This window comes from Anopheles coustani, chromosome 2 (assembly GCF_943734705.1).
Source record: "Anopheles coustani chromosome 2, idAnoCousDA_361_x.2, whole genome shotgun sequence".
In the NCBI taxonomy this organism is placed as follows: Eukaryota; Metazoa; Arthropoda; class Insecta; order Diptera; family Culicidae; genus Anopheles; species Anopheles coustani.
The window spans coordinates 86,200,258-86,217,055 of NC_071289.1; the positions used below are offsets into that span (position 1 = coordinate 86,200,258).

General features: G+C 45.7%; 2 protein-coding genes across 3 annotated transcripts in view; both read right to left on the bottom strand.

Moving 5' to 3' along the window:
* The window catches only part of LOC131266318 (neuronal calcium sensor 2), a 93,795-nt gene extending 77,092 nt beyond the window's left edge, over nucleotides 1-16,703 (bottom strand). The window contains exon 1 of one of the 2 annotated variants that reach the window (XM_058268783.1): nucleotides 16,610-16,703. The gene's annotated coding sequence lies outside the window, so the exon portion shown is untranslated. Of the gene's footprint in view, nucleotides 1-10,095; nucleotides 10,174-16,609 lie in introns of those variants that run through there. The other variant, XM_058268784.1, reaches the window with a different exon arrangement.
* Nucleotides 1-16,753, bottom strand: part of LOC131266317 (neurocalcin homolog) — a 110,388-nt gene extending 93,635 nt beyond the window's left edge. Inside the window, exon 1 of the mRNA XM_058268782.1 lies at nucleotides 16,610-16,753. The gene's annotated coding sequence lies outside the window, so the exon portion shown is untranslated. The remainder of the gene's footprint in view (nucleotides 1-16,609) is intronic.
* Nucleotides 16,754-16,798: the final 45 nt, after the last annotated feature.

The window sequence follows — 16,798 nt, forward strand, 5'->3', positions numbered from 1 at the left end:
ACACACTCGACTCGACTCGGGTGGGCGGGGAGAAGGCACGGTGCTTACTTTCAAGTACGGTGCCCCCCTTCCTCTCCACACTTTGCTGGGAAAATGAAATTTCCTTCCGCCCCAAAGGCAATAAAAACAACACGCATGCACCAGCGTCATTTCAGCGTTCGTGGCCGTTTCTAAATTACTCACTTAAAAATTCATTCGTGACTGCCTTCGAAAACCAATGCAATGACGAGGTGTTGTTTGGTGACGTTCCGCCCGGCCCCACACGACGCTCCAAACCCTTCCTAACGGTGGCAAGTGTATGTGCAGAGCATCATTTCGCGTGCCATTTCAACCCCGGACGGTATTCACACATTAGCGCACAGTGGGGAATCTCCATCCAATAAACGGACAAAAAACTAATCGTTTTTTTTTGTTGGCATTTTTGGTTGAACATACCGTATGCGTGATAATGTATGCACCATTTAGCAATTACAAAATTTGAAATAACCTTAAAATTGTTAGGATGTAGTTTTTTTCATTTTTTTTTCTAAAGCGACGTGTTTGTCGATATTGTTAAGCATGTAAGTCTTCGATTGAGTTGCCATTCGTGGCCAATATAGTCTGCATGCGCTTGCGGAATGCACAGCAGGTCATAAAAATGTAGGTTAGATCTAATTCTCTCCAAAAACTGGTCAATGTTTTCCGGAGGCTTGTCATACATACGTTTAGAGTAAGCATTGACCTTCATAAAGCGCCATATTGAGTAAGCCGGAATCCAGTATGGTGGTCACATATCTTTCATCCAAAACGTAAGCTGGTCCTGACCCTAAATTTGGGTGACTTTTCGAGGGATGAGACGGAGCCCCATGAATAGTTATCCAAACTTATCCCTGTCCAAGACCTTTTCCACGGTCCACCGGGATATTCCTATGGCATCGACAATATGGTTTTACGCGTGTAACAAATCGCGAATACACTGCTGCTTGGTCATGGTGCGGGGACTATATTAGTACGATGGTGCAAACATTATCACACATACGGTAAGTAAGTTTGTCAAATGAAAGTTATTTTGAAATTACAAAATGGAACCCGACATTTTTTGTAGTTTACAAAATTAAAAACTCTAATATTATACTGTTAGTCATAAATAGTTGGAAAGTCCTGATCAAACGCGCAAGTACCCCTGTAAATTGAAACTAGCAATAAACATAAAGTTGGAGTGAATCAGAAAACTGTTACTCATAAAGCCTCCAAGATTCGTTTTTCTTCCAGACAATGTAAATATCGCCACTTATACTTGTTATCAAAATTCTTTGTTTTTTGTATTTTACTCCACCAATCAATCCCACTGTTCACAGTCGAGTGTTGTGTGCAATAAAATATTTGCAAAAAAGTATATAGTGTAGTGATGAAGAGAGAGAATGCCGTGCCCTTCTTTTTCTGTTGTGCTACTGCCATTGTGACGGTACTGTGTGTGTGTGTGTGTGCCACTCGGTCAAGTGTCGCGTGAAGCAGTGGTGCATCGCAACCACTTGCACTATCATCGGTCCTTTCTCGCTCAGCGACAGTTCTCGTCAGCCCTCGAGGATCATCGTCCGTCACACACACACACACCAACCGTTTCGGAAAGGGTTTAAGCCAGCTCGAGCTTTCGAGTGCTATAATTGCCACCCGCCTCACGTGAGCCGAGCACCAAAGTGCCCCATTCTGTGCCCCTTCCTTCCCGCTTCCCCATCGGACGGGAACGAGAAAAGATTATAAAGTAGTAAATAGAAAGCCTTTCGCTCGCGTGACAGTCGCGCTTTCGTCATTCGTTTCGGGCCGTGGGAACCTTCCCCCCAGGACCCAGGGGGGCAGGGCAGGGTGAGATTTGTTTTTCACAGAAAACAGTGTCCAGGACCTGCTTGTGGCCTACACTAGAGGGCATGCCGTTGCAAAGGCAAAAAGAGCACGGATTTGGGTATTCGGATTCAGCGACCCCCTTTGGTTTGTGTTGAAGAATTTTTTTTTGGTAGTCCAAAAATGTCATTCTTAGTTTCACTCACACCATGCATACAGTTTAACGTGACGTGGAGTATCCCGAGTTCATGACAAGATTATTCCAAACAACTGATCCTGCCCCGGTCCGAATCCTTTCACTAGTCCACGCCGTACGTTCACTAAAGAGGAATGAAGTAAAACGTAACTTCTGCATACGTGCAGTGAATATACGTTGAGCACTTCGCATTCATGTAGCAGAGAGAAGTTCTGCGACGAGGGACAAAACCCTCCGCTATACTTTGTCGTCGCACCATCCTTTCTCATCATTATATTGTGCTGATGATTCAAAAGGTTGTGAAGGTCCTATCGCAACAAAAGTTCTGCATATTCTACCAGTATTTGTGGGCAACGATTCGGCTCCATAATTCCACTGGAGCGAGCTGGTAAAGATCAGCGACCAGCTGAAGAGAACCGCGTCCTGGAATCCTACATTCGCCCGAACTCCTGGGGTAGAAGATCCCGGGGGAAAAGAAAATCCAGACTGAAACCAAAAGCCTCCCCGTGGACATTCGCTAGTCGTTCCCTGTGGGTTGGCTATAAAACCGACCAAAGGATCTCTCCGGCTGTCCCGCTCCCCCCCCCCCCCCCCCCTTAATCCCGATTCCATTGATTCCGTTTACCATGCCCGGATGTTTTAAGGCAAAACGACATACCGTTGTGCTGTCCGTTGCTAACGCGCTTCGCTTCATCTTCCCCTTCGGCAAAACGAACGGGAAACCAGCACGGGAGTTCTCGGGCCAAACCGTACGAAGCAATATGCTCATGAATAACGATTATTAAATTCGGTTTTCATTTGCTTGCTTTATTGTATCCTTTTCGGTTGGAGGAGCAGGTTTTTTCCTGCCAATAGGACGACGATTTGCATTCGACGACATAGCAGCAACGGTCATAGCGCTCATGGGCGGAAATATGACTTTCGTGTGGTTTCCTTTAAAAATGCTGCTACCTTAGAGCGCCGCCATTTTTGCGTTTTATTTTCAGAACTTTCTCCGAGGGACTTTAAACTCGTTGAACTTGTTGTTTTTGAAATGGTTTGGGACAAATTCGGTTGTCGAGTCATCCGGACTTCATCAATCAAACCAATTCTTCAAAGGTCATTCGCTAAAAGTATATTTTCACAAACAATTTATAGGTACATATCAACATTAGCAGAGTAATCAATCTGGTACACGCAGATTTAAGTTTTCAAAGAAAAATGTTACAGTATACTACATTTATGGAAATTTAAATCTCCAATCAAACGGAGCGGTACTAAGGCTTCAGTCGAGAAGTTTTACCCCCATTTTGTTTTGTTCTCTCGCCAAGAAAGGCCATCGCAAAAAGCATCATATATGAACCGCCCAGTATTAGCGTACCAGAACCAAACTAGTCTAGCATTTTTTTTCTCCAAAACCGTTCCCAGCCAGTTACTCGCAGAGCCTCCATTTCTTGCTGTCGACGTTTTTTTGCGGGGAAATCCTTCTTGGCCACAAACGACCTCCCCGACCGAATGCGGGAAAGTTTTTTCGATACACATTCCGGTAACGAGCGTCCTCGTCGTCGCCATCAAAGTGTTTCGATTTGAGTTGAAACCAAAAAAAAAAAACAGAAAGAAATACACACTACAAACCCATAGAGCGGAGCAGGGATTATCTATTTGTGCCGGCAGAACACACATGACAAACATTGAAAACAGCAATTTGGTGGCGCCCGGGCTTATACACCAAAGCACTGCTGCAAATATCCTTCGCACTCGAATGTGGCAAGGCGGCAAACATGATTGAATTAATCAAGTGGTGGAAGTTTCCCGCTTTATCCGATTCGAATTCAAATCATGCCACTGGTTGTACTGCAATGCACACAACAGCGCGTCGATCTCGTCCGATCGCTAGGACTTTTGCCTTTACCGTTCGCGAATTTTTCCAACATGCTGCACAGGGTGTTTGAAGTCGATGTTTGTAGAACGGACCAGGGACGAAGCCCCTGCATAATGTAGCGATATTTTTAGACATCACCAGCGATAGTGCAATGCCAAGCGTTAAAAGCTTTCCCCCAGCAGCTCGGGGAGAGATATGGAAAGGGGTGAAATAAAATTACTCCTATGGACCAACTCCACCCCGAAAGGTCCACAAATCTCGCCCACAACGGAGAGACCGAAATCTCCCAATCCATAAGAAAAGTGAAGATGAAAACAACGACCAAAAGGAGCATCCTGTTTCTTTATTAATTGTATTCGTCTCGCCATTCATAGCACGGTTTGTTTGCTACGTATCCATACACACGGGGGAAAAAAGATTGGTTATGCGTTGGCATGGTTCCTGAACCGAGGTGGTACAACATTGCCCTGGGCACGGAGAGGAACGCTCGATAAGATACGCCTTGGAAGTTCAGCAGTTGATCCCTATTGTCGCAGCCATTATATGAAAAGCGCTTGCCTCTCTCTTGCGAAGGTAGCTGGAGCCAAGGCATCGGTTCGCCAAACAATGTTATTCGCTCCGGTAAAGTCTATCGAATCCTCCTCGCATACACTTTACCTTCGACAAAGAAAGTTCCCGCTGCCAGCGCCGCCTTGAAGCACGAAAGATAATACAATGCCTAAGAAAAAGGGTTAGGAGAATATAAGGGAGTCCACTGCCAAAAGTATTGCGCTCACGAAGGTGGCTCACAGTTTGGACCGAACGACTTTGCACATCATCGACGCCGGAGAAGAGTTTGCAGCGCGCACTTGCCCGAAGAAATTTCCTTACCTTTTTTTTAAGGACTTAGTTAGGATGCTTGCGGGCGCTGAAGTGCACAACACACACGCGTACGCGCGGCCGTCATACAGGGGTTTTCGAAAACAAAACTAAAACTTTGGCCACCATTGGTGCAATTTTTGGACACACTCCAACGCGATGGGAAGGCCAAAGAAAGGGTTCCAGGACAACAGCGGATGAGAGGACAAGACACGCTCGAACGTACGTGCAGATTACCTTTCGGAAGCTGTATCAAAGTCAACCGGGCGCCAGAAAAGGCACGCCACAATGTCGCATAATCTGGCACCAAAGGCCATCAACAACGGGACGGGGAAAAAAATGGAAGATGTGACTTAATAAAACATCTATCAACTAAGAATCTTGGGTTTGTTCTATATCCTTTAGCTACAAACAACATATTAAGATAAAATATTAGAATCAAAAACAAAATAAAATCAAGACAAATGATCATGTTCATTTTATCATCGCATGTCTTAAGGTTAAAAAGATTTGGAACATTTAAACAAATAGTTTTCTTATCAAAACCTCAAGCTCGTAGTTGAACCTTTTAACAGATGAGTTAACTTCTGGAACACGCCAACAAATCGATACTGGAAAAGTGAGTAGGCCAAAGGGTGATGCAAACCATGCGTGTAAAATTATAAATGTTGTTTTTTTAATGTTTGCTGCAAACTCCATTAAAACTAAGCTCTCGTTGGGCTTAACGGTTTTACATGCGCACCTTCTAACACGCACACCTTCCAAAGACCAAGCGGGCTAAAGGTCATATGTGGCCACCAAATTACCCTACCAATCAACACGGAACCTACCCCCGGGGGTAACCAATACCCGCCCCAAGTCATCGGGAATTGTAATCTACCACGTGATGTCGTCGTCCAAGCCCAACGGAGCCCTACGGAAAGTAACCGAATGTGAAAGAAATTGCTGCACCAAAGCAAATCTCACTCGTCGTGAGGATCGTGTGCAGGGGCAAAATTATGCAAATAACCAATCACCAACCATTCGACTATGCGCCGATTTGTATGCTGCAAAAAAAAAAGAAAAAACGGGACCAAGTGGGGTGCGTGCATGTGGGAGCGGCGAAAAAAAACTCTCCGCAAACAATTTTCACGCACCTTTCCAACCGTTTCCCCACACACGCATGGACGTGAAACAAAGAAACACTTACTTTGCGGCGCAAACTTTGCCCTTTTTTGGTTTGGACTTCTTTCTGGCGCACGAAAAAAAAACACTCCACACGCGGAGTAGGTTTTCTTATGTCGGCTCCACCCGGTCTGCTGGAGTTTGGGGTGCGTTTCGCTGCGAGACGCGCGCTAACATGGCCTCAAGGATGTCAACGCAGCAGGACCCCGGCCTGAAGCCTTGCAGAAAGCAGCAGCATCAGAAGAGAAAACCCCAGAACGTTAATATGCTGCAGCGAAAGCAAAGCGCGAGTTGAGAACAAAAAAGGGAAGGAAACAGAATCTAAAGCTCAACGCTAAAGGGTTGCCTCTCGCCCGGGGTAAGGCAATTCGGGCAACACACATGCGAACATATCGCCCTTGACCGGCTTACCGGAGCCACGGAAGGACTTTACTGGCTCCGACAATGGCCCCTCCCGATGCTCCGCAGGATATACCGTCGTGCTTCGACCGTGTTCCGGTGGTAAAAAGTTGGATTAATTTTCTGAATTATAGCCGCCATTAATTTCCATATTACGTAATTATACGCAGAGGATATGGAAGCGAGCAGTGAAGGAAACATTGGCATATTCGCACGTACGAGCATATCATCCTGCCCAAGAACACCCTCCCGGAGCGTATCTCGGTATCGGTATGTGAGCTGGGAACCGGCAATTTCTAAACTGCATTCTAACTGGTTCCGGTTGCTGCTTTCGGTTTCGAATCACGCTGCGAAAACATTTTGCTGCGATGAAGTTGACTTGAACCCGTGGCAAAATCGCACGATACCGCGATATTGGGATGGGGAAATGAAACCATAGAAATACACACACGAACACGCCACAACAATTATTTGCGTGATAAGTTGGCTGAGAGGGAATAACATTTTCGCTATTGCTAGGGATATTATTGGGTTATAAGAAGTGAGAGCGGAAGAAAAGTAACCATAATAATAGCTCTGAAGGAAGCAATAAGTTTATAACCTTCTACTTTACGACTTAAGATTTTTCTTTACTTACAAGCGTGAGTGTTTTATTTAGTTCTTTTTGTTGACGAATTGAAAAATTCTATCCATTCGTGAAGTGTTGTACTCCGAGACACATATTTGCACAATCAGTATGTGGAAATAATAATAGTTAAGCTCCCTTCTAAGCTAACTTTGGAACAATTGGTTTGATAAAATCAGTAAATTTTTATAAAATCATTAACAAGCTGTAAAGGTGCAGATAAATCACAGCAACTTCCATGCAACAGAAACTTTCAGTCGTCTTCATTTCAGTGGACTGAAAGTTTCCGAACGCATCACGCGTTTACACGTCTCACAACAAATTAACGCTTTAACTGTAAACCGGCAATGATGAGTCAATAAACAAACTATGTAGAATTATAAATGAGCAGTATTATTTCATCCCTAAAATTACTAATAATACTCATTTGGCGTTGTGAATCATGCAAGTGAACTTAAATCGCATAAAATGACTTTGTTTATTTCGTTTAACGATCACTTTAAATGGTTTTATACTGTTGACGCCTTCTAAAGTTGTCAGTTGCACGAGCTGTCAAGTAAATTTCATTGCTGTGAAATAAATTTCTAGCAAGGCTACGTTAAATGAAATTTTAGTTCCGCAACTCAAATTATTTATTTATTTCACGTTTAGACGTGCTAAGTTGGGTTTCACATGAGTGAAATGAGTGTTGCTGTTAAATGAAAGTTGCAATCGTTAAAAACGCCTTTAAAAGTCGACTGCTAAACAGATAAATATGCAAGTACTTGTTACACACAATTAAAACTACTGTAATGTTTGAAAACAAATGTAGAAATATGTATAACACCGGTTAATTGGACTTTAACCCATTCGCCACCGTGTGCTAAATTAAGTTCCGCTTCATCGAAGCACATCCTTCCGTTTTAACTTATCGTCTCCAATTGGAACCGACTTTCGATATATTTTTGTGTTCCTAACACATCCCGGTCACCTAATTCTGCAGCCGGAAGCAATTTTCGGATGACCAACCAACATCCAGTAACCGACCCGACATGGGTTGTTGCCCATGCTAATGAAATTGTCATTCAATTAGAAATGGAATTCACAATAACTATACGGTAGCATACACAGAGGAAACGACGATGCTTGTTTGTGTGATAGGAGCATCGAAGTCACAGTTCATCGCTTCCGTTGGTTCACCAAAGATCAGTTTCGGATGTGAGTTCATTGAACGACGTTCGGTTTAGGGAAAAAAAAAAAACTTTAATATGAATTATTTCCGAGCGAGTAGAAAACCTGCAACGAAGCGTATTTTCAACAGAGCGTAGTAAAAACTTCGCATGATCCACGATTCCGCTTCGCATGGCATAAATCGAAAATAATACCGTTAAAGCATGAATGTCTATATTTGAATCCAAAATTATTGACTAATAAACCTTGTGGGCGGAAAATTATTTAACCACTGGCACACCCTTCGGCTGCTCGGATCGCGAACAAACTTTTCTCCATAGAACTAGAGAACTTCGCTCCGCACGACGGGAAACCATGTGGAGCATTCGAGGGGGAAGGGAAAGCAAACGATGGATTAAACTATTAAACCGTCACACGACTCCCCGGGCCGGCCGTGTAAGGCTCTCCATGTCCTTTCATTCGTCCTTCATCGTATCATTAATCAACATCCCTCTCCGCTTTTTTCCACCCTCTACCCGCACCGCGAACCATCGAGGAAAAAACTTCGCCTAAGGAATAAATATAAAACAGTGCCACCAGCGGCGGAGACAATCTTGATAAGCGACACGCAAAACTTCCGAAAGCTTCCGAAGCTACGGCGGAACAGTAGCATTTTCCTCCCATGGGTTTACCATTTCCCCCCCTTTCGCTTGGTTTTCTCGAACACACTCTCAAGGCAGGCTTTTCTCCAACGTCGGAAAAGCAAGAGAAAGGCGATGGAATTTCCATGCTTGCCGAAACTAAAGCGAGTCATTTTTTTTTTTTTGGTTCAGGGAAGTCCTCCCTCCGTTGCGTCTTTGCCCTTCACAATTAAGCGATGGTTGGGGAAGGGCAACGGAAGGACGCGTCGAGTTTGCCAACCCACCCCAATTTATGCGTTTCGGCAATGTTTCCGTTCGGGGGCTAGATTTAAGAACCCGATAGACACCAAACATTCTTTGGGAGAAAGCAAACCTCGGCCCGGAAAAGGGGGAAATCCCCGAGTCGAAAGTTCACCGAACAAAAGGTTTTTGGAGGTTTTCGAAGGGAAGATACTACTCCCCCCATGGCACGTGGTTTTCATTAGCATATTCCAGAGTCAGAAGCTTCTTGAACCGGCGAGACATGGGACAAAGAGACATACTCCAACTCTTAAGCAAGGCAGTACTTTTCCGATGTTAAAAGAATTCAACCGAATTGTTAACACACAATCCACTTCTCTATTAGTTTAGCCGATTCAATCAAAATTCTTGTTCGTCAAACATGTTCCTTTATCCGCCTCATCGATGTTTTGGCTAAACCAGAGGTTCTCAAACCACTCTCAGGTGTTAGTTTAGCATATGCCTATGCAAATTTACGAACCAATTTACAATTGATAAAAGAGACGTCTTCTATCGGTCGCCTTGTCATTTTCAGATCGAGGCTTGACAGTTGTCAAGTGTCACCTGTCGTTGGAGCAGCTCCAGCGGGTAAACATAATTTACTATGACTACTAACAAAACTAATGGTTAATTACACAGTTCTAGGAGCAAAATTCTTAACATGCTCAATATGCGAGATTTCACCCAGTAAACAGTAGTATTTTCACAGCATTTGTGGAAAATGTTTTAGAAGACGTACTCCTATTGGGAACCGCTGGAACCTAGAATGAAGAAAACCCTCCAAAAATTCATAAAACTATAAAACAACAGATCTCCAAAGAGTCTCAACCGAAATTCTGGCACATTCCACACCTCACTATATCACTCGTTAGCTGAAGAACAAGCCAAACCAAACCGAACCAAGTGGACTGTTCCCAACGAGAATGTGCTCTATGAATTAAAATAAATAAACCGTCTTCCGAACCACCCTCCTCCCTTGCAGAATCGGGCTGAAAAATAAAGGCCCGGCAAGGGCGTGTTACGAATCCATTCCATTCGAAGCAGAGAGGTGGTGCGAATAATGAGCGCGATGAAATATCGTAAGTATGTAAAACTATTAACTCACCTGCGAGGGATCGATGGGCTTCGGCGGCGGCGGCGGCGGCGGCGGCGGCGGCGTGTGAAAGGGCGATGGCGTAACGGAGGCGACGGTAACGGAGACGGGCGTGCAGCAGTCGATGATGTGGATGGATAAAAATAAACGACGGTCACATAAATCACGAGCCGTGAGCCAAGCCGTGCGACTTGGCCCCCTTCCGGTTGCTGACGGCGTCGGTGCATCGTTAGCTTCACGATAACGACGACGATGGCATCGTCGCGAGCCGAGATGAGGAACTTTGCAGCAGGATGCAGCGGCACGCGGAGTGTAATGTGTTTTATGAATGCTTGGTGGAGAAATTTCGTTTCTTCGGCGTAACTTATCGTCTATGTACGGAGAAAACATCCTTTTTTTATGCTCTTGATATCCCTTCTTATGCTTGGATAAATTTCCTCTCGTTCTTTTTTTTTTTGTAGCAAACCATTCGTTTCAGAATAATATAAATTTCATTTTCCTTCTTCAAACTTCTGTTTCCTGTTTTTCATTCTCTTGCCTACCTCTCACTTATGCTTGATTGATCCCTGCTTTTCATCTCCACTCCTCCCCGAGACAAGACACTTCCGACTCGCCCGGTCATAATCCATCACGGATGGCGCACATGGCAGCTAGTAAACCCAGAAATGGAAAAAAACGAACTACGATCGTGGAACGCGTTGGGTCAAGTGAACGAGAAAAACAAAACGGAAGCAACCGTTGATGAAGTATTTTAATTGGCATCAAATTCCACCACCGCACACGTCCTGGGTGTGGGTGTGTGTGTTACGAGAGGACGGAAACGGGACAGTACCGCCCTGTTCCGAGGGTGATGCTGCTGGCCACGCCAGCAAGGACCGCAAAACGCACAGCTGATGTGCAAATATGGAAGCGCGCGAATGGAATTTAGAAGGAAAGCAAAGGAAAAGAAAAATATAGAATCGAAAACCACCACTTACGGTATTTGAAAAATTAAACCAAACTGACTTTCAATCCGGCCTTCCGACCGGTGGGGTGAGGTTACTCCTTGCGGGGGAATGTATTTTAGATGTTTTTTGCTGATTTTTCTTCCTTCACTCGCAATTCCCTTATCCCACCGTCGTGCTCAGATTTATAATCCCGGTCTCCGCAACAAACTGTGCGGTTCGTTGCCAAGGTCCGTCGTTTCAGAGGCCTCGATTGGCCCAGGGCCAAGCTGATAGAAAATTTGCGAAAAAAGAAACACTCCAAAAGCAAGCAAAAGGCGCGCAATGAAACCCACCTCCCCTCCCACCTTCGATGCAAGTTTGGGAGGGAAATTTAAGCCGAAATATACGAAGGATCACCAGGAAGCAAATTAAAATGCACAAGTACGGTACGGACCTTCGCGAGTGGGAAAAACGAGTAAATAAAATATATTTGTGCATCGAACCGGAACAGATGAATCGGCGTCGGTAAGTAAAAGACTTTTGGATCAACCAACCGAAAACAAGACAAGACACCAACAATTTAGTGTCCGTGAGATATCTCGAAAGCTCGAACGGGATGAACTTACCAAACCGCCAAAACAATCGAATCCCGACGGGGAGTGTGCGGTAAGGTTTAACGCAATTAAAACATTTCACGCTACTAACTCGATAATGATGGCGGACGGATCGGCTTCGTTCGGCCTCCACCTGGAACACCGACACCACCCTCCGGTAGGGCGCGAATGCAATTAGGTGGGAGTTGCTGGTCCCCCTCTCCCCGGTTGGACCAAGCAGCAATTAGCAAAGTTTTTATTCTCCCGTTATATTTTGTCCTCCAACCTGTTCCGGTTTGTCGCAAAGACGGTACGATCGACTGCAACCGAGCGGAAGGGAATGGAATGAGATTAACCATCGTGGAAATAATATTGAACAATTGGCACTAATTGTCTTTCGATTGGGAACTTTTCCTTTTCCGCAACGGAAAAGTCACGATGGTAGACATTCTCCGAAAAAGCCCTTCCATGCAAAGATTTTTTTTCCCCCTCGAAATCTTCAAACGGTTTGAAGCCGGGCGGCAGAGGATAAATTATGGGAGTTTCTCAAACTTGTCCCCTGTCCTCCCCCTCCCACCGAGACTGATAGTTCCGGAAGAAATGGAACAAACTGAACCTAAAAAAAGGGTTTAACCGTGTGCACGTCACCTTTTGCTCGAGCCCCAGACGTGGACGGGGAGACTCGAAACACTTTTATCGGAAAGGAAACACGGAACAGAGCATACCAATTTTTGGCAATCGGAAAAACCCCGGTCCACTCGAAGGAAAAATCATCGATCGGACATAATAATCAACAACAAAGGAGAGAGAGAGATATATTGGGAGAGGGTGGGAGAGAAGAAAAATGGCTCGCCGCCAGCTAGCAAAGGAGGAACAGTGGCATCCCTCCATTGTCGGACTACGCCGAGGGTCCTTACACTTCTCTCGTGATGGGGGGGAGGGGGGGGAGCTCGGACGCCCGAGCTGAGGGGTTCGATATGGCTCCATCATGCAGGATGACGAAAAACGGGCACAAACGTTCGATAAGGCCGGTCGAAGGGAAAAAGGCGGCCCAGGTTTTTCGTTTTCTCGTTGCTTTCTTTTTTTTTCTTTTACTCCTGGCGACATTTTTCCCAATATCTCTTCTTCTTTACGAGGGGCATGCGGAGGGGGGTGGTGGGGAGGGCTCTTTCCTTCCGTGTCTCTCGCGGTGACTCCGGGACGGAATTAGAATGCCACTGATTGGAGCCGGATTATTGATGTTAACTGGGGGTCGTCGTCGTCGTCGTCGTCGTTGTTGTCGTCGTTGCCGGGCCAGCGTTTTTAGCTGCTCGTAAAGATGATAAACGGAAACGGGCAACGTCGGCCCGGGCAGCTTCTCACTCGTTCGCACCGACCGAGATGATCCCGCGCGAAAACGAAACACAAATACCATCTCATAATCCAGCGGGAGGAGTGGAGATTCCGGACAACCCAGATCCGTCCCAATCCAATTCGTCCTCGGAACGGTGAGGTCCTCACCTTCACACACACACACACACACACACGTGCGCACACCGAGAACTGAAACATGACCTCCGACCCGTCTCCCCTCCGACGGGGATCGAAGGCGAAGGACGGATCGAACCAAAAAATCAATTCCCTTTTCACACATGTGATGTGATTTACGTGCGTGCCGCATTTTCGAGTCTCTAGTTAGGACCACCCCCTCCCCTCCCCTTCCCCTGCGACTCCAGCATTGACCCAAACGCCATGGCGGTTCTCTTTTCTTTTCTTTTTTTTTTTGGAAAATGCCTAAATAAGCCCTAGATTTGGGGTGGCCCTTTTTGTTCGCCCCCACCAAGGCGGGATGCTGCGATCGTAACCACATTCGTATTATTGATTGATTATTTAAATTCGCAACAAATCTTTTCGCCCTACCACCTGGGCACCGGGTCGACGTCAACAGCGGTTATATCTTTTTAGAATGATATGTTGGATTTGTCTGTACTCTTTTTCTTTTTGTACAAGAGCGTGAAGTCACGCCTCGTTCGGAGTTGGAAAAATGTAATGCAATATATTTTCTCGAATTTCCAAAGCACAAGATTAACTATATTTTAAAACGCAACCAGCTGCGAGCACCAGAAATGTTACATGTATAATAATTAGGGAAAAAATGAAATACTTATCAAGCAACAATAAATGTATAATGTTATCAAAAAAGTTGTGCATTTTTTAACAACTAATCAAAACACTGTAGACGCAGTATTTTTGAAGTTCCCTGAACAAAAGAATAACAAAGGAAAGTGTTTTGTTTTACGTAATCCGATGGGCATAGTAGCAACATGCTTTCAAACTTTGAATTCCGATGGAAGCTAATCTCCACCACTTTCAACCTATCGAATCGAATCGGGGATATCTCGTTTCCATCAGCGGTGTTTAATACAAAGTTAGCTACTCTCGGCGTGGAGTAAAGATGAAAGGATGGTAACCCAAAGCCACGAGGGAGAGAGAGAAAGAAAGCAAGAGAGCCTGAGTGGAAAGATAAAGAACGTGGCGGGAAGGGATGATTCGGGATCCACGTCCACTTACGGACCTAATTATCCAGGGAAAACCCCATTTAACCGTTAGACCGGTACTAATGAAACGTCAACATGCGTCCCGGGGCACAAGCGGAGGGGGTTCCAGTTCACTGGCGGGCGTTTTCGGATTCCAATCGCATCCACTCCGCCGCCAGACACGGTGGCACTTTTCAGCGGTTTTGCACCATCCGAATCAGTAAAACATTGATGGATAATCCCAACAGGGACTGGCGCTTCAGTCGTGTTCTCCTCCAAAACGTGCACACCCCCACGGCCCCTCCCATGGGAGGCTGATTTTGGGGGCTTCTTCTATGACCAGCGTGGCGTTAATGCGAACCCTTCGGTTGCTTTTCCCGTTTTACTCACTTTGACCGATCCATTCCCAATGCAGTGTTTCATCCATTTCCTTTTCTTGATGCAGTGCGAAGTTTTTGTTTTACTTTCATTTCTTGTAATCACTCTTGTGGTGTTTAATCTTTTGCTTCAACTTAAGCCTTCATTTAGCAGCGATTACTCGTTTCGCTTGTACATTTTTTACGACTATTACTCATTCTCGTTTTATCAACGTTCTGTTGTTTTTGTGTACTGTTCGTTCTTGTGTACTTTTCTTCTACATATAGCTGATGTGTTTATACTTTCTTTTTACTTAATCGTATTTTTTTCTACCACGTCATTTCATCTCATCGGTATTAGATCTCATATTCCACTTGCGTTTGATTTGCCCTAAGCGAGTCGGTTCGAGAAATGTATCTCCTTTCCTTTTGCATTGCCGGCAGGATTTCTTGTTTATTATCCTTCGGTTTGTTTTTTTATTAATACACTTACACATTTTCCATTTCCCATTGCCTCGTTCTAAAACCGCGCTTCTGGTACCCCCCACACCTTTCCCCCGAGAAGTCATCAGAGTTGGGTGGCGCGCGCTCATGTGACTGTCGCCTGCGGCCCGAGAAGAAAATTACTCCATTCACCCAACGCACCCACCCACCCTCCCTTTACCTGCGGCGCTTTCTTCTCGCGCGAGTTCCAACACCCGGGCGGATGTTTCAATATGTGCCCGGCCAAGCAGAGCGCTATGCCCTCGCGGAATTAAATGGTCGAAACGAAAATTTGCTTTTCCCACCCTCGCTGCCTTCGCTCCCTCCCCATGCGGAGGGGCAAACCCAAGCGGGTGGTAGTCGTGGTGGTTGTTGTTGTTGCTGGTGGTGGTTCTTTTGCACACGGGGAAAACCCCACTGGCTGCGCTCTCATTCTCACCGCAGTCATTTTTGTCGCCGCCGTTTGCCGGCTAAGTTTAATGTGCACTCTCATTTTTCCGCCACCCCGCCACCGAGTGCGGCAGTGCACCGCGGCCACCCCGGCCCTCCCCTCGTGCGACTTATTGGAGTGAGGTTAGGGAGGCATATTCTTCGCTCTTTTTTTTATTTATTTTTGTTTGGCATGTCACTTCCTTGGGGCAAACTGCTGCACAAGACGAAACCGGCGGACGAACGACGACGACAAAAATCGACTATGACGATGACGATGATGATGATGATGATGATGATGAGGATGAGGATAAGGTCGAGCAGGGAGGCAGGGTGTCCCGCGGCGGCATGCGCCGTTCGGAATCGGAGGTTGGAGGTTGATGTTGCTTAAAATGAAAAAGAAATCAACCTAACCGACCGCTCCTGGCCAACCCTCGCCACGACTCCCTCCGGCAGCTCCCTTTCTGCCAAACACCCAATAGGCACCCACATACATACACACACCGAACGCACACATACAGGCCGCCGTAGAGTAGTAGCAGGCGCAACCAAAACACGAAATTTTCCTTGATAATTATAGAATTGAGCGAAAAATTTCTCTGTGACATTTTGGCATTTCGATAGCGCGACACCGAACCCCCCGCGACCGGCGACCACCGGTAGGTTCTGGGGCCGTTTTGTTTTGTGACCCCCGTGTGAAAAATTCGATAAACCACTGGGCCCCGACAGTGCGAAAGGAGGCGGTATACAGATATACGCCAGTGATCTACCTTGCAGAGAGGATGGAAAAGCTGCCATGGTTCTCCATAAAGCAACCCCGCGTATTTGGGGAGGGCGGGATGTCGGGCGCTATTATAGTATTGTAGTTTATTTTGGGGTTCTACCCACACCTACAGAAACAGGAAAGTGCCCCAACGCGGAATCTTTACACATGCCACCGGATTTATCGAACATAAGTAAACATGTGTCTTTGCATTTATTTTAACGTAGTAATTCGCAAGCGGTTGATTTGATCGCCAACAATTAATGGATTTGCAAGACCTGTTTTTGTAGAGGACTTTCGATGTAATACTTAACCGAACCGAACCGAACCGGACCCGGAACCGGAACCCGAAACAGGACCTCGATGTGGATCCAGCAATGGAAATGGCCCGGCACATAGTGTTATCCCTTTTTTTGTGCCGACGTAAGGGAAAAGTAAAGAAAAGCCGCGAAAAACTTACGCTGCAGCTATGCATGCACTGACGCATACACACACACACACTCACGCTCACAAATGCGTTTTGTTTGTGTTGTTTTATGTTTCTACGCTCCTCCTTTTCGTAGTCGCCGTTGACTTCTGGCTGCTGTGTTTGCTTTTTATTTTCTATTTTATGTTTTCGTTGATGCTGCGGATGGTGATGAGTTTCGCA